The 19,109-nt window shown below is 41.9% G+C and overlaps 1 protein-coding gene across 1 annotated transcript in view; it reads left to right on the top strand.

Annotated features, from left to right (window-relative positions):
• Positions 1–19,109, top strand: part of mgat4c (mgat4 family member C) — a 75,956-nt gene that overhangs the window by 9,956 nt on the left and 46,891 nt on the right. The window contains exon 2 of the mRNA XM_030096575.1: positions 1,533–1,604. The gene's annotated coding sequence lies outside the window, so the exon portion shown is untranslated. The remainder of the gene's footprint in view (positions 1–1,532; positions 1,605–19,109) is intronic.

Here is a 19,109-nt window from a genome sequence, read left to right on the forward strand (position 1 = left end):
TGAGTATCGAGGGAAAGGAAGACAGCGAGGTGTGTGTGACAAACAAGAGCCACGCGGTAGGAAAAAAAAAAAAAAGAGCCTTAGTTAGCTGTCTGCGTGGCGCTCCAGCGCCCCTGTGATGTATGTTTATGGCCCATCATCTCCAGCCAATTACCCTGCCTCAGTGTGCGAGCGCTGCCACGCCGCGCCTTTCCCATCACCGCCGTCAGCGTATTAGCGCGGAGACAGAAAGAGACGGTGACAGTCCTGGACGTCCCTCGCAGAGCGGCGGCTCGCTTCAGGAGTGGGCGGATCCCAAGACTCATCTTCAGAAAGTAAGCAGAGTCTGCGTCCGCTTTGGGAATCCAGCACGACAGGCCGTGCAGCTGTTCTAAACCTTGTTCATCTTGTGTTTATCACAGTTTTCTCTTGTCGTGAGTGCTGGCAGGTCCACTTATTGATACACTCACTGGGTCAAATGGTGCAAGTGACGTGTGATGGTGAGGTATTGAAGGGGATTTTTAGAGGCTTTTAACAGAATTTGGTATATTTGGATATACTGGTCTGGTGCTCTAATCAGCTGTTCCGTACCTCCTGAAGGTTTATGCTTCAAAAGAGCGTCTGCTGGCCTCTGGCTTCACTGTAATTTTTTTGGGAAATCAGTGATCAGAGAAGAGTCTGCCGCCTAGAAGAGATCTAACTGGACTACAACCAAAAATATTAGCCACCTTTAGTGCACGACTGTAACCTAACAACAGCATCCACTAGTGGCCCAATATGAAAACTACAAGACATTTAGCATTTCCACTTGGAAGCGTTGTTGTGTGAACAATATCCTTGTAATTGTTAACCAATGATGCACTACTGATCTTATATCATAATCTCAAAGTGTTACCAAAATGTTACAATTATCTGTTTTTTTTTCCACCTCTGTTAAATATGTTAGTAATTTCGGCAATAATTTCAACAAGTTTGTTCATTAACGGACAATTCCTGCTTTATATCTACATTTGTTTGACCTTTTGTCATGTGATTCTCTTTATTGTCTGACAAATATACTTAGTCTTCAAATAAATTTGAACAACTGTGTTAAGAAACAAAAACAGCTTTTTTTTTTTACTTTTTGTAACTTTCTGTGAATATTTTGATAAGAACTGTGCTTTGACTTGTATTTCCTGACAGCTTAAGGAATTTGCAGTCAAAGTTTACACTTCATTTTTTTTAAGAATGAAAAAAAAATCCCATAAATTCCACATTTCTAATAGCATAATATCAAAAAATATGTTATATTTAAACATTAACTTGAACAGTGGTTGATTCTAATATGGAAGATGTTATATAAAGCGATATTGATTTTTTTCTTCCGTGTAGCAGTGATATATGCTAATGTAATCCCTGATCTAATGCACTGTTTTACCTTTCACGTTTCCCGATTCCGATGGTCTACCGCTCTTTGTGTGCCAAGTAATTCAGTGTGTCAAAAGAAGGAAAGCGTTCTATTTTCCCATCATCTCTGACCTTTGTGAAATTCTGGGTTCTTCTGTTTCCCGCAGATCCAGCCGAAGCAGACGCGTTCATGAGTCCCGTTCAGGCCGACCTGCCCGCTTCCATCTGATTTTTAAAAGGTAATCTTCTCCTGCTTTGGCGCTGTGGACGGTTAATGGTCTTCACGTGTGGGTCTCGTTTTCACAGCTTCTTTAACAGCCTCACAACACATTACCGTTCAGTCACATTCCGCCATGATGATACTGGAGGGGGAACCTCTCTACCTCCTCAGACTGGCTCTGAACGCACAGTCAGTTTGCTTTTCCATTTTATTTCAAGTGTTTTCCTGCAGAGTGATTTTCTAGAAGGAAATCCAGTCAAACTGAGCACAGGTCGTTAAAGAGGGGGACTTTACCTCTGGATCGTGGAACATTTGATTTCTGACATTTCAAGATGTTTCCAGTAAAAATCCTTCATCATAAGTTCAAAGATGAGTACTGACCTTTAGTTGAACGATTTGAAAGTCCGTTATTTGGAGCTGCTGCAACAGACTGCCACTCGCATGACGGCATCTTGATTTTTATTTATTTATTTATTTTTTTTTTTTATGATACTGGTATCGGTATCGGTATCGGTACACTGCTAACACTGTCATAGTTAGACATATTTCACAGTAAAATCCGGCTCAGTGGAACAACTGTGAGAAAAATGTTTCATGGTGCTTTAAAGATGCAATGCTGATTTTTTTGTTTTTGTATTTTTTTTATAATCAAGAAACTAATAGTGGATGGATTCTGGAGACTGAATAACTGAGTCAAGGACACAAAAATGATATGAAAAAATTACATTTGCAGGTAAATTTTTCTCCTTACTCACCGTTTATGGTGGGGTTTTTTTTAAATAACTCACAAGCTAAGTGTGTGTGTGTGTGTGTGTGTGTGTGTGTGTGTGTGGCCCTGATCTTTGAAAAGACATCATTTCAAAGCCACTAAACAAACTGTGCTGAAAAATTTAAGAGACCCACTGCTGAATACGTCAGCTACTTTAATTATTAAACCAAAGTGGCAACTGCTTATACGCAGCATTTTACGAGAGAATGCATAGTTTTTCTATTTTTGTTTCAGAAATGTTTCGTGTTCAAACAGTTAGCATGCTAGGCCACGACTTGGTGCTTTTATTTGTTTTTGTAATGAAACCACACACACACATGCATGTTAGGATGGAAATTTAAATCCGGTTCTTGTTGAGAATCGGTTCCCAGCGTTTCCATTCCTTGGATTCGATTCCCAACTTTTCAAACAGTTGTGTGACATTCATTTGGGTGTCATTCAGCAGCGCAGAAAACTGTTTACTATTGCCATGGTTCACATGCGCAATCGCAGTGCGTCGGATAAGTTACATTTTTCCATGTTTCCATGGAGATAGATTAAGAATGTTTCTATAAAGTTCTATTTCTAGTGCTTCACAGCACCGTTGTCATGTCAGTGGACATGTTTGTAGCATTAAATCCACTAGAAAGGTGAAAAGAGATGCATCAACACTTAAAACGAATGTTTCAATGAAAAAAGCTCTTTAAATATCAAGCATGTTTTTCAATAATATATTTTAGGAAAATGTCGATATATCATAGTTTAGATATGTACCCCCCCAGCACCGTACTAAACATTTACAATCTCCCACACTTATTAAGACTATCAAACAGGGCTGGGCGATTTGGGAAAATTTCTTATCACCATAAATTTTTTCACAAATGACATAATTTTTCAGTGGGTGTAGATATAGATCACAGTATGAAAGGGTTTTTGTCCATTTTAAATGTTTCCTGTTACTTTTGTAGATGTGATTGAAGAGATAGAAGGTTAATTTCTAAGACATGTACACAGCCGTTTCAGACAACGAAAAACTGTCTTCCTTCCTTTCTTTTACGTGAACACTCCTTTTCTTTTCTTATTAGCGGCGTCCATCTGCTTGGGCGGCCGCCGGTCCCGTTCTGTCCCAGACCGGTGGTCTCAGTACTGCTCGGCTGCAGCAGTCCAAATATTTCAAAACGAGCGCCGGGACTCTGCCACTCCGTTGCGTTGCTGACTTGGCCTGGCTGTGCTCCAGACTCATGACTGGTTCAGCTCAGCTCGTTGTGTTGTCTGTCAAAGCATGGACGAATGCAATCAATCCACAAGTCTATTGATTATTTCAGATGGTGATTAAGGAAAAGTTGTCTCACAGTTTGCATCGTTGTTTCATGACCCCACCCTAAGGCTGTGCTCTCACGACCAAACAAACAAAACAACAAACAGAACAAACAACGGCAAAAATGTTTTGGGTTTTTTTTTCTAATTTGAACTGTGATGATGCAGACCGTTGAGACAAGGACTCCTAAATATATAAATCTCGATGTGTTTTGTTTGTTTTTTCTCCCAGCTTTTTGATTTTTGGCTCCATGTTCAGCCAGTGTGACAGATTGAATCAGCAGAGCTGTGTTTGTGTTGGCCAGACGGAGCAGCGCTGCTGCCCACAGGCTTTATCAGGGAGGGGAAATATTGACCGCCAACAGTTGCACTTTGCTGCTGTTATTGCATTTCACACTTGTGTGATGCAGACACCAGTCGCCAAGCACAATAATTGTAAACCCGCAGCGGTATTGACAGCGACGTTGCTCGTGGGCACGGCGGCGATGTGTCCAAACCCTCGGTATTTATTTCACTCACAGTATTTTTTTCTTCCTTGATATATCACGTGAAAGATATTGGAGGGCGTAAGAAAACACTTGTTGTTTGGGTGAGGCTGCTAAATGTGGAACAGTGTGATTATTATTAGTTCGTGCTCAGTTGAAATCAATTGATGGCCGCAGCATGCGATGGGAAGCCTCTCCGTTATCCCATTGATCGCCACCAATATCATGTTTCAGTGTTTACAAGTCAGGAAAAAGCAATAAGTGAGCGCTAATGCCACTCCTTCCTTCACCAAGGGGGCGACTTAATGAATTAATAATCTAGCGTCATCTCATTATGCGGCCTGGACGTTATAATATCATGTTACGTTTGCTTACTAATGTTTCTCTGTAAAGCTCGGTCGAAAAACAAATCATTCAGTGATTGAGCCTGTATGTCAGATCACAGATCATGAATGTGTGGGCATGTTTCTTTTTTTAACGTATTTTTTGTCAATCTGTCAGCAGCTTTTGTTATTCTTGTAGCCATTGCTTGGCGGGATCACTCTCATGTTTCACTCTCAGGTCAGATTTCAAGACGTTATCGAGTTTACGAGATAGTTTACTGGACAGCAGCAGGATTTAATTAGTAGTGGGATTACTTTCTGACTAGTTACTTTCTCTTGGTATTTTGATGGTATATAATTTACAGCCTGCCTTGTGTTTGTTCCTCTCATTAATATTGAAGAATCTCCACGTCGTTTCCGTCCCTCATGCTCTCTTACAAACCTGCGATCAACGTTGCAAATGCTTGACATAATTTAATACTGACTGAATTGAATCGCGGCTCGTTCACAAGTACGGCGGTAGAATCAGACTCGAGACTCGATACTGGTATAAATAGAGTCATTATTGGTGTTTGTTACTTCCTTCCACGAGTTGTAACTTGTCAAGTTCATAGAAGTATTTGATAAAGAAACAGACATTGATAGAGTCCAGAATATTTCCACATGGATTTTAATGATTAATTTTAGTGCCATGTCTCTCCTCTTCTGGTTTTTTTTTTTTTGGTTTCATAGTGTCAGATGTTTTGTGACAGACGTGCACAGCAGGCAGGTCACTTCACCACCTGGACTCGGTTTCTGCAGGCCGTGCAGTTGGCACGCTCGCAGGACTGGACTCGCTTTGGCTTCATCTTCCTGAAAGACGAGACCTTCCCTGAAAGATGGAAGCATATGTTGCTCCAAACCCTGTAAACACTGGCCAGTATTAATGACGGCAGATGTGCACGGCGCCCCTGCCATGTGCACTAATGCGCCCTCGTGCCATTACGGATGCTGGCTTTTGAACTGTGTACCAAACACAGGCTGGCTCTTCTGCTCTTCTTTGGACACATCATGCTTGATTTGAATCAATCAGATTTTCAGATTTTGATCTGAACCCGACAGAAGAGGCTGAATCAGCCCACCAGACGTTTATTCACTTCACCTCCGTCCAGGGAAGATGATGGTGTCCTTAATATCTGGCTTCTTCTCAGATCATTTTTGGCTCTCAGCCTGTGTGTGGCTGCAGTATTGAACCGCGCTGACAGAGGAAGGTTTTTTTTAATCATTTCAGTGGATAAAAAAGGAAAAAAATGACAAGATTTCTTCACTTTTGTTTAAATCCTGTGTTAAAATGGCCAACTTTAGATAGTTGCACTACAACTGTTACAAATTTTGTGTCTTATTTTCTTTGGAATTACTCTGATATATTATAGGTAAATATGAAATTTGTTATTATTATTAGAAACAAATCAAGAGGTGTTGAAATTTGATTGAGCGATAATTATTTAATTCTGGAATGAGCTTTTGCTTCAATGGACATAACTCACTGGAGGTGATGTGAGTCCTCATCCAAGATGGTGGCCATGCTAATTCATGACATCCTATATGTAACATCAGTCTAATTCTCTATTTCTATGATCTGCTTATATATTTCTATGCCTTCTGGCAGCTGGCACTGTTTTTTTTTTTTTTTTTTTTGGAGAATATTCATTGAACACTGCTATATGTTATATATTCATATATATCAGGTGACCTTATAAGATGGTAGATGCCATGAATTTTGGCCTGTGTCAGCAGAGAAATCTCCTTATGCTTCAGAATTCAAATACAGCCCTGATGTAAACTGTTTCTGTTGGCAAACAAATATCTCACTGAATCCAGTTTCTCTACTTCATCCTGTTTTCTGCACCTGGAAATTCTCTCCTGCAGCAATTAGTTAGCATCACTGCCACGGCGGCGTTTGTTTTCCTAACCTGTAACATTTTTAAAGAGCTGCAATCCCCCCGATGAGACGTCTGACATCCCCAAACGGCCGGGACCTGCAGCGGCGTGAACCGCGGCAGTTTGTGATTGTGAATTGGATCCGCCACGTTTTCCTCTGTTGAAATGGCACGCCGATGTGGGCGTGCATTAAACATTCATGCGAACAGCTGTTTCTTCCAGCGTGGTTCGGAGCGCGTGCTCGGATTTCAGATGAGGGCCGGCTGACAGGAGCGGAGTTTCAAAGGACGCGGCGTGGCGCGGGACGGGAGACGAAACCACGTCACAGCCCGAAAACCAAAAAAAACTGACGGCGGGAGTGTAAATAAACCCCAGTGGGGCCGCAATCAGCTTAGGATTTCAGCTTTAAAATTAACACAGAAGAAAATCACCCAGATAGAAAAAAGAGAAAATCCACGCACTTGTTAAAGCGCGGTGGAGGAAACGGTACGAGTAGACTGAGGTCAGATTAGTCATTTCCACACTTTGCGCTTGACATTTGCTCGCCTGTTGAATTCTGAGGCTGCGTAAGAGTAAAAGGAAAAAAAAAAAGGCATGTGAGCTTTTCCAGTTGACATTTTTGAGGTGTTGCGCGACAGACGCCGCGATAATGTCTGCTGCGTTCCAGATGCAGCGGCCGTGTGATGAGCGTCAGCAAATGCATCACGGCCATTGTTCCTCTGAAGCCACTGTTTACTTTTCCATTTGTGTATCTCGTTTCCGCCGCCTCTCTCCCTCTCCCGTTCCGCCGTCTGTCGGGGGAGGCCGAGGCGGCGCGGCTGAGGAAGAAAAGCCTCATTAAACGGCCACATCAGCGCAGATTTGAGAATGTTTACACAATGAGAACACAGGGTGTGTGCAGACCGTTCTGCTTCCCCACAGAACTGAGGGAAATTATCTTTAAGAGCGTGACATTAATGACAGGTCGTGACCTCCCTGCAGCAGCTCGGCGGTGACCGTTCCGATGGTGATGTGACGGAGTGATTGCCGATTTATCGCACACACAGAAGAGCTTCCCGGAGGACTGGAAATACAGCTCCGAACCAACAATATGTGCTTGTTTTTTTTACTCTTCAGCCCCCTCCGCCTTGAGCTTCACAATAATACTGTCAATCAGGACACCTATAGAGGCAGACAAAGGAGGGGCTGATTGGAAATGACAGTGGATGAAGAGATGCGTTCACATTCCGGCGCCGGGTCTCACCTCGCTCTGAGTCGCCCGCCGTGCCGAACGAAGCCAAGACGAGCCGATCCTGCTGGGTGGAGTGTTAATAAGCACATAAACCCCTTTGGAAACAACAGCTGGTCGTTGTTGTTGTTTTGCCGTCGCCGGCCGTCACTCTGGGTTCATCAGCAGCTGTTCACCGTCGCTGTGACTCTCTGGCAGAGCGCGGCCTTTTCCGTCGGGTCTCACTAATTTTACAAGTACGCCATGATGTTGGGGTCGTTGAACACGGTTCATGGTTCAACGACAGTGCATTGTAAATCACACCAGGTGTGTCAGGTGTGTCTCTGGCACTTGATTGACCAACTAGCAAACGTGTTTGGGTTCGTCCAGATCCGCCGTGTGTGGATTATTTATGAGAAACAGCAAAATATGGCAGATGGGCTGAAGAGCTTCTCGGGAAGCGCACAAGCAGGAAATATATGGCCGTCAGCGGGAGACCTTTTCTCAGCATGATGAGTTTTGTTATTGTTATAAAAAACTTTTTTTCCGAAAGAAACCATCACAGAGTATATGTGATATTTTACATTACATTACAACATATATTTTGACAACAGATCACTGCTCTAAAAGGAAAGCGGGCTCATGCTGTCTTCTGTAGTGGCATCGTTTGCAAGTCAATTACTTTTTGAGGTCTGACCTTTAGAATTGTCAAAATACAAAATGTAAGCTGTAAAATGCCATCACTTCATCAATATCACACAAGAAAGCTGACAGCAGAAAGGGTGCAACGTGTCCCACCTTATAATGAACTTTGAAAGGACAGCAGTTTGTGCTAATTCTATTGATTTCAATCCACTGTTTGGAGTGAAACCACTTGAAATGTACTTGAGCTTGACGGAAACTGAAAGGCATCGAAACCAAACTGCTGTTTTTTGACCGTTGGTGTTTTATATTTTTTCTTTTAAACATAGAAACTTGTTTCCAGCCTTGAAATGACATGCCTTTGACGTCTCCCTTCATTGTAGTGCATCCTGAAATACAAGGCATTTCTACATGTTTTAATAACCCACCAGAACGTGCTCTCCACCCCTCCACCCCCCAGTTTTTCATTTTCTAATTAATTTTGAACTGTACCGGGGGAATGCCTGACGTAGGCAGACAATATGTGCTGCGGTTTGGCAGCTTTGTGCAGCCTAATCACTGAAAACCAAATTGCTTCCAAATCCCGAGAAGAAGAAAAAAAAAAATCATTTTCCAGTTAAATTAAAATCTACTCTTGAAAGCTACTGCAATGTGTTGATTTTTTTTTTTTCCCTCTCAGTTAATAGAGTTTTATGACATATTGTTGGCAGTCAGGTCCTCGAGCTTCAGGTTTCTGCTGTAAGTCAGTCAGACTCAAGGGCTTCTGTCTAGACAGGCCATCGACTCTCAACATCCACACAGGCTGAAATCCATCACGGATGAGCAAAACTCACGTTTTTGTAACGATTGCTGCCTTGTTGTCTTTGAAAATCAGCATCACACACGCGCTCGGGTGAATTTTTATCACGAAGCTCCTTTGCTGTTCGAAGTTGTGCAAAAACCACTGAAACAGTGAGCAGTTGGACACGTGCATTTAAAGGTTTAGAGGTCACTTTAAGTTCATCTGAAAAGGTCATAGTGCATTTAGGTTCATCCTGAAATGCTGTAAAGCAGTACTAGTCGTGAGTGGTGTTTATTAGGTTACTTTTCCTTGAAAAACAGTCAACTAAAACAAAAATTGAAACTGGTCTGTGGATTTTTCTTGGAGGAACAATACCAGAGAACTGTGAAGTTCCCCCTGGATTGTTGGTATGGCACTATCTTTGGCGCACACCCACATGGTGTTGTTCTGCAAGCTGGAAGCCCACTCAGCATCCCGTATCTCTCGGTTTGGCTGCGAGAGGAGTCTGCCCCTCGGGAGCATGGATTCCCACCCGTTTCACTGGACTTCCAGCTACTCGCCGCCCCGGTGTCAGGACAGTAGAGGAGAGGAGCGAACAGCAAAAAGACCACGAGCTTAATGTAGATCTGTCATCAGCTGGCTGCAGATCAAAAGAGCACCATTGGCAGGCGGCGCACTGAACCTACCGGAGCCTCCTCTCTATGCCAAGCTCCTGCTTCTCCGAGGTAGAGGAGCGCACAGGGCCCTGGCTCCGGGCAAGTATCTGCATTGAATGCGTGTGTGTGTGTGTGTGTGTGTGTGTGTATGCGTGGGTTTTTTTTTTTTATGGGGACGAAGAGGTGTGGGCATGCGCATATTGTCTCAGGGCAAAAATCTGGCACTTTCCAAATGTCACCAGAATCCCACAAACAAAACAGAAACCCCCCCCAAATACCCCACGAAAAGGAACAATGAGAATAGAGAGTGTGTGATGAACAGACAAGAGGTGTGGGATTTAGAGACTCGTGAAGGCAGAATCGCTAGCTCGGAGTGGGAGATGGGGTGGAATAAAAAAAAAAAACAGAAAACAAAAAGCATGGCACAAAGGCAGAGAGAGAAGCAGGCTTTCTGGATCGCACACCTCTGCAGCATCATTGTACAACTGTTAAGTGGATTCAAGGACATATCTAAATTGCAGCCTTTAGAGGCTTGTGAGTGCTTTTCTTTCTTCCCACTTTAAATACCAGCATAATGCCCTATCCCCTGGTTACTTGTGTGTCTAACACTCCAACACCACACACACACACACACACACACACACACACACACACACACACACACACACACACACACACACACACACACACTTGTCAGTTTGAAATCAGAGGAGCCAGCACCAATTATGTTTTTTTAGTTTGATTATATCTGACTATCATGTTCAAGATTGCCAGCTGTGTATGAAATTGTTTCAAAGCTGTGCTTCAAATAAAGCCATGCACTCTCAAAGATGGCTTCAATCTTTTCTTTTGTCGAAAAGTAAAGTCAAAACACTCTGCCGGGCTTTGTTCCCACCACAGACCCAAGTCATCCATTCATCCATCATCTGTCCCACTTTATCCGGCTTTAGTTTGCTCGTCCATCAGAGTCAAATCACAGATGTATGTTAACATCATGAGCAGGGTTCTGCAACCTTTTAGACCAAAACAGCCATTTTAGTGACTTTCCATCAAGTCAAGTTGGTCTGGAGCCATAAAGCACGTTTAACCATTAAAATGAGGCGAATGCAGCTCAGGAAGTTTCATGCTTGATTTTAATGCATGAACAAAAAATATATCTTATGAATTCATGACATTTTAACTAGAGTTCAGAATAGAACCTTTTAGTACATTTAACCTACTGTATTTTTGTTTCGGATGTTAACCATTTTGTTCCTGTTTTTGAGCTTTTTTGTTTACAATTTGGAAATTTTAGCCATTTTATCTCTTTTTAAACAGTTTTCTATGTTTTTTTCTACTATATTCAATGTTCTTATGTTAGAAGTTGGAGACTTTTCAGATTTTTAAGCTATTCTATCATTTTTTCACCCCATTTCTTGTGGTTTTAGCTATTTTCCCAATTTTATTTGCATCTTTTTTGAATCCCTGTTTAACCAAGAGTGACAAATCATTTAATGATTTAAAAATAAGTTCAATGTTTATTCATGTATCATGCTGTGAAGGCTTCATGGAACCGCTACAGATGGACTAAAGTGCCACATGTGGCAGACCCCTGATCATACGGAATGTACGGTCACCAAAGAAACACCTATTTTTGGACTGTTGAATGAGGTTGAACACAGGCAGCCACTGACAAAAACCGATGCTTCAAAGGTGGAGTTCAGGGTTAGGGTGAAAGGGGTGTTGCTTTAGACTAATTAATTTGTCCAACAAACAAAAATATTAGGAATAGGGCTGTCACTTTAACATGTTAATTAGATTAATTAATTACGTGGCGGACTGGTGCAGAACAGTTTTTTCTTTCTTGGTGCTGATTAGTGAGGGCACGGACGTTTGATGGAAAAGTCACACATCCTTCGTCTCCAATGAAGGAGCTATGATGATAGTAGATATGCTAGCACCAGTGCATCCTTTCATCGCAGCAACTCCGATAATCAATACCTGAACAGCAGGCGTCCATTTAACAGCTCTAAAGAATTTCAAAACCTTCTGACCTCCTGATAAGTGCCCTCCGTTTTCCACTGCCATTTTCCGTAGAGAGGGGCTTCAATTGTGGGGAAAGAATGGCTCTCCCACCCTCTTGAAAATTACCCGTAGTAGTCAAAAGACAAGTCTTTATTTTGTTCAGCCTTCCTCTTTTGAGCCTTATTATACCAGTGAACTCAGGTATTGGGCTGGGCTTTCAGAGTTTTCGTTCATGCAACTTTATGCTTCTGTTCCACTTCAGGATTTCCACTCGGCCTCTTATTGTTATTTTTTTTACTTAATTTCATTGTTGTTGACAGTATAAGGGTTTATGTACATAGAGCAATATAATATACTTTCAACGTCTTCAGATAATATAATTCATTGGTATCTGTGAAAGCTGTTGACATTCATCCATCCTGTTCATGCGTTCTCTCAAGAAAGATCTTGAAGAAAGTTTTTTCAGGCATGTTGAGCTGCAGTTAAAAATTCATCACATATTCTGAATAAATCTTCAGTATCTGGATCTGGAGATACTAGATCTATATCTGATATTATTTATATATTTGATATATTTGTGATATATCATTATTGGTGACGGTGCTTATTGTTTTCCACAAGTCTTAATTCAACCAATTTAAGGTGTCTGGGGAGAATTTACTTTAAGAAGTGATGGATGGCAGAGCTGAGAGGCAGTAATTAGAGTTAGATTATGTCATATTTCATGCTACGTGCATGCACAAATTGGCAAAATAATAAAAAGAATTAGAGTTGTGCAGAAAACTGAAATGAGGAGGTTGAGATATCTGCAGGTGAAAACAGTCGACAGCAGCAGATAGTTAACAGTGAAGATCTCTTTTAGCACCAAGAGCAGTACCTGTTCTATGTCTTTATCTTTATAAAGAGCTCTGGAGGAGCGGGTCTGAAATCACAGCCTGACCTTGCCAATCGTGCTCTCAAATGTTATTGCATCAGTATTACTTCAGAAGTTTGAGCAAAATGAAGACACACCACATCCCCCTCCTCCAGCACTTTTTGTGTGTTTGCGAATGCACTGGTGTGTTTTCACGTTTACCCGAACTCAATGTCAAACCTATTCCCGAAGCACTGATTCAGCTAGTTGTGGAGATATACAGCGAGGCTGCCAGTGCTAACCTTTAGAGATTACAGTGACATTAAAAGCTGCATATGGTGAGCGGGGGAGACCCAACCACTCGGCGCCTCATCTGATGCAAATGTCCTCTCTCACCTCTATCAGCAAAAGTAATTATGGCAAACCACTGTGACATCTCGAGCTGCGCAAGAGAGGGAAAGGAGTACCTAGTATAGGTCATAGAAATACACCCATCTCTCCGGGTAAGGAGGAGACAATTATCTTTTCATGCGCAGAGGTGGCATTGAGGGAGGAGGCCTCCACCCCCGACTCCGCCGCTCGTCACACTGAAGTATCTTTTGTGCCGGCAGCCTTGAGGGACTCCGTCGAAAAAACTGACACGGCTGTTAACATGCTCGGGGCTGAAGTGATGAATCTATACGGTTGCACTGTCTCCAGTGGCAGTTGGGCTTCATTAATATGTTAGCAAATGTGTTTGGTCTAGATTTTACGATGCTGTTTTTTTTTTTTGTTTGTTTGTTTCCCCCCCCCCCCAGTCGCTTCTCAGATATGAAAATGACATGCACATTACTGATGTCGCACGGATGACATTTAACTGTGAAGAGACTGAGGTGGAAAATCCTCTCTATATACAATAAAAACTGGATTTGAAAATGGATATAATAAAACCAACTAAACAAAAAATAAAGCATTTTTTTTCCTATCCTTTCCAAATACAGCAGTCCTTAAAGGAACTGTTTGAAATGTTGTTTTCCTCTTCATGTTGGACATAATCAAGGAAAGAACACTCTTCTAGGTATATTTATACTTTTCCTTTCAGAGGATTTTTTTTAATGCATTTTGTGACCGCACCGGGCCTGCACCTGAACCACTCCATGTTGGAGATAATCATTTTCCGATTTTTTAAGTAGTTGTTTGGAAAACAACATGTGACTATCAGTCTGCCCTAAGTGTTTTCTCTTTCTTCACTTCTGGCAAGGGGTTTTAAGGAGATCTCAGTCAGATCAACTCATTGTGCTATTGGTCCTGATCTGCTGTGCCTTTGCTTGTATCTTAAAGCTGTACGACTGGGATAAATCCCAGATTTTCCAGGCATATTCTCTCACTGAAGGGTTTTCCTACTTTGTTTTTCTTCCTTATCTGGTGTTTGTGTTGTTGGTGTGCCTCTGTTAGAGTGCTTTTACCTGGCAGAAGGTTCCTCCAGCCCTCACTGCTGACCCTGCTGTTCAGAGCCAGTGGGCCGTGGCGGCCCAGAGCGGCTTACGCTAACCTCTAACCCCCTGGCAGTCACCGCTGGCTTCACTGAACAAGTCAACTGGGCTTTGTGCCCGAAAGAGTCGACCTGTGCCGGTGTCATTTGCACCTGTGGAGAGATCCAGTGCACCTTAGGTTGAGCCCCATCACATTATCCAACACACTCCTGAGACAAGAGGCCATGGCACCAAGGCTGTCCCATGTCCACAGACCTTTTTAATGCCGGTGGTTACATTCCCATGCATGGGAATACAAAGACAATGTCAGCTTTCCTCATGCAGAATTTATCCTTGAAGTTTGCTTTTATATCTTTACAGTGATTGAAAGGATATGCATCTCTATCAATTATCCTATGAACATGAAAATCTATGTAAATTGGAGTCCTAGTTGAAAAAATGTTTTGGAAATCATCTTCACATCATTTGCAATTTGTACATGTCCAACAATTGATAATTGTAATTTTAGCTTTTCAAAACAGATTGAAGCAAGACCGACTTATGGGCATATCATAACACAGAGTCTAATAGTATCCAAAGTTAAAAAGATTATGTGAACAGTTCATCGACATGGAAAACCCTGTGTGAGAATATACTACTTTACACCACCTTTCTTCTGTGCTGTTGCTCATGGACTGATTTAAATTGTGTATTTTCTCATTTTAATAGAGGTTTGTCATTGATGTTCAATTACTCCGTTTCTGCAGCTACTCAATACACAAACCGAACAAGAGGTTTGATTGCCTTAGAGAAAAATATGAGGGTGGAGCAACTATGCAGTTGGTGGTGATCTGCACCTTCATATCTAGATGTTTCTTTATCTTCCGCTCTATTTGTAATCAGATTACTGATTCCATTGCCGTAATCATCTACAAACCTTTGATGGTGTTTTTATTTGTTTGCTTTTTTTTTTCCAGTGATCTCTTTAGCATCATCTAGAGATGGTTACATCCTCATATCCAATGCTTTCTGGGGTCAGAGATACCACAATCGTTTAATATGAGAGGCTTTTCAGCCGAGTATTACACTTTTGTTGTTGTTGTTGTTGTTGTTGTTGTTGTTTTGCATGGTTCCAGGCTTTCCAATGAGATTTTCTGGCAGCCTTCATCGTGTAATTGGCAATTACTCCCAACACTTAGAGCAAAAGCATGTTTATTTTTATTTGTGGGAAGTGATTTCAGCAGCCCTTTTCAATCAAGATGTCCTGGTGTTTGTGTCAGTGCTGTGTTCAGCTTAGCAGGGAAGAATTCACGGGTATTTTTCATGTCCACTTAAGAAGGAATCCAAGTGAAAGCAGCACGTGTTGGAGCTGTGTTTCTTCAAAACACAAGTCAAAAGCTCACACACTATTTTCTTTCTGCTGTGCTGCAAAGGAAAGTGTTAGTATTTAATTGGCGAGCCAGCCAGGTCTGTTTTTAAAAGAGAAAAAAAAAGAGCTGCACAGTTTCTGTATGAGACAGAAAGGGAGCAATTATTTTGCTATGTCTTATGCTGTGAATTTAAGCGAATCGCTAATGAGGGAAATAATACCTTCAGCTCTGAGAGAGTAAGCTCCTCTTGGTCCTGTGTGGTTTGTCTTTAGAATCAAGGTCGTTTTTGTAAAAGGAAGCGACTGACTTCCCCGGTGGTGCAGTTGAGGTGTTGGATTACAGTTGATGGATTTTAGTGAACCATGCCAGGTAGATGGTATCGTATCGTATCGTATCGTATCGTATCGTATCAGGATTGCAATTGGACAGAAGTGGTGTACTAAATAAAGTTGTGGTAGTCGTGAGCATGTAGGTAGAGTGGGGGCGAGCCGCCACTCGAGACAATCAGTTATTGCACTGGGGGAGGAAAAAGCACTCCATTCATTATGTGGAAATATGGCCACCATGAAGGAGCCTCTTGAATTGTAATGAAGAAGGCCCCCTTGATAACCATGAATTCACCAATTAAAGCTCTCATATAACATTCAAATTATGTGCATTTTAACGACTGGTTTTGCCAATGAAAACACTCACGCTTTCCTCTGGATTCAAGGAGCCTTCCCGCTTGCAATTGTTGGAGTAATTAGGATAATTAAAGCTTTTGATGTTCCGCATATAATCCGATGCGTAGCAATATAGTAGAAGTGCTTGAGAAAAAAAGAAGAGTGAAGCTGTAATGAATTTTAAGGCTTTGTCCTCTTCTGTTTCCTCCTGTTAAAACAGCTTGCATTGTCTGAGATTTCTTTTTCTTTTCAGTGAAACTCGTCTGATTAGTGGGGGAGAAATGGGCTGCCTCATTTTTACTGAAATAATGACTTTGCCTTCTCCGCATGCCAGTGAAAAACTCTAAGTAAAGTTTTGTTTTGATGCTTTGGGAGTAATAAATACACACGCTAACATATACACTATTTCTGCAGTGTCAAGGCAGATTGCATGTTCACTCTTACACTGCTATGCAAGGTACTTGCAGCCTTGGCATTGGAAGCATTCTCCCTCCACCCTCGTAGAACTGGTCGATGGGATTTATGATGAAAGCAATTAAAGCAGCACGACGGTGCTGAAAGCAGAGGGAAAACTAAACGATATGTAGCAAAGTGCACATTTCTCCATGAATGCCCTTTCAACTGGGTTTTTTTTTTTTTTTTGTCCCTGAAATGTCCTTATTTTCATTCCAACAAAAGACTTTGAAACATGACAGCTATTTTAAAGGAAGTAACATCTTCTCCAGATCAACCGAATGCATGTGCCTGCATTATGCATGATGTATGTGTGCGAAAGAAAAAGAGAGGCAGCAGGAAGAGGCGGGAGAGCTCCCTGGCTGAGCTTTTATCATCCTTAAATGTACCAAAATGAGTCTTGGGGAAAAGGAAGCCATGTGGCTTTTGAAGAATTAATAAGCCTGTCTCATTTGAATGTGTCTGGTGTCTCGGACAGCCCGTGGAAGGCCCGGTTCCACACTTTCCTGACAGTGCCTTTGATGATCGCTGATAGCGCACAGCGACTCCCAGGGAGCGAGGCATCCGACAATGGGGGTTGAGTCGATGGAGGCCGGCTTCACTGATCCTGACTGAGCTTTATTATCTGGCCTCTCTCCAGCAAAGCGTTGCACTTGGTATTCTCCAGACAAAGCATTGGGGACAGACTGAGTGCCCATTGTTCCGTTTTTCTAGTTAAGGGAACGTTGTCCTCTGACAGAAGTCACTGGATTACTCACCTGCTGGGTGCAGAGAGTCTGCTCTTCATTTGTCTGTCTGAGAAAATATCCCTGCTGAAAATAGCTAAGTTACCCTAATGATTCAGATTACACCCATGGATCAGAAGTGGGATGACTTCGAGCACTGGGTTGACCAGACACAATGGAATGCGTCTCATTTAATATGCTATAAAGTCATCATAACTCAACCACAATGTCTCTCTTTTGAGCCACCATGTCTAACAAAAAAAAAAAAAAAAAAAAAGCCAACATGTCGGCTCGGAATGTTCATTTATTTATTTATGAGTCGTAGTGTATTAGGTGACACAAGGTAGTTGAAAAGAGATCTCTATATAGAGGAACCTTTCTTTTCTTAGGTGTTTCTTCTCGAACTGGGACCGCTGAAGTGGGTACGCGTCTGCATGTTTCAGAACGATGAGCATGAGTTTAGTGTCCACTTTGAGTTTTGGATGTTAATTAATGAGCAAGGTGTTCTAGTCATTCTCTGCATATCAGTTAAGTAACCTGGCTTTGCCTCTACACCACAAGTAAATAAAAACTGGGCTTTAGGGCTCTTTGAGAACCTAAAAAAAGTAAGCCTATAGATGAAAAAAATTATTCTTACAATTACTGGGACAAGCTGGTTTAGACTTTGCATGCATTTTTTGTTGTAAAAGTGCTTCTAGACTGTAAATCTTCCAAAGAGTATTCCTCTCAAAAATGGTCACACATTTCTAATTGACGTGAATGTGTTTTGGATGAACCAAAATTTCGAGAAACTTTCATTTGCTGTTGCGATCGACTGTCTTTCAGCTTCTGATACCTCAGATGCTGTCAGTCAGTAGCAATTCACACATCTGAACACAGAGAGATGGGAATTTAACAACCAGCAATGTTCCCTCATCTCCACAGTCCATAACCAAATTGTCCTCCAAGATGACAGTGCCAGCCCCCCACAGAGCCAGGTCTGTGAGCGAGGCACATATAGTATTTTTGAGCTTCAGCTTAAGCAGTCTATTCTGTGAACTACTAATGCGAGCCGGCACAAATTAGATCTTAGATCGCAAGTTATTTGAAAGAAACATTTTGGTAATTAATTATTTTGCAGGTTTGAGTTTCACACAGTGACTTTCGAACGGCTTCACTTTCAATGGCAACTTGTTCCCTTTAACACACATTTGAGGTTTGATGAATTTGTACTTTTGGACAACTTCAGATCAAAGTGGTCATTACTACCCAGTTGAATGGTAAAATGGTTTTCACTTGCGTAGTACTTTTCCACCACTTGAGCATCCCCCAAAGGGCTGTGCACTGTGAGGCACATTCACACATTCACGCACGCATTCACACATCAGTGGAGTTTTCTGCCATGCAAGGCGCTCAGTCCATCCATTGGGAGCAATTTTAAGTTCAGTGTCTTGCTCAAGGAAACTTCAACATGCAGGCATGGGGAGATGGGGAATTGAATATGCAGTCTTCTGACTGAGAGACAACCACTCTACCACCTGATTATCAGCTATTACCAACAATTTGAATTTCAATGATATGCAAACAAAAGTTGTTTTTTTTTTTGTTTCTGTTTTTGTTTTTGTTTTTTGGTAATTGGAAAAATGCCATCTGTTAATTTTAATGGTATTTTCTCATTTTTATTCAGAGTCCCACTTGGAACTGAAGGATAGATCACATTCATTTGGAGTTTCCCCACTTGTCATGTCAGGTCTCTTTAGTGTCACATTACTGTAGCCCCAGGAAATAGGACTGATTAGTGCTATTGTGATAAAAGCTGCCATCCAGAAAATGTGATGAAACCCGGTGAGTCAGAAGCCCCCAAATGGGCTTCAGCAAACAAAATAATCGGGGCAGAGGCGCTTCGGAAGCAGGTACGCAACCGTGAGCCCGCGCCAGGCAATTTTCT

Source organism: Salarias fasciatus, chromosome 7 (genome assembly GCF_902148845.1).
Source record: "Salarias fasciatus chromosome 7, fSalaFa1.1, whole genome shotgun sequence".
NCBI lineage: Eukaryota > Metazoa > Chordata > Actinopteri > Blenniiformes > Blenniidae > Salarias > Salarias fasciatus.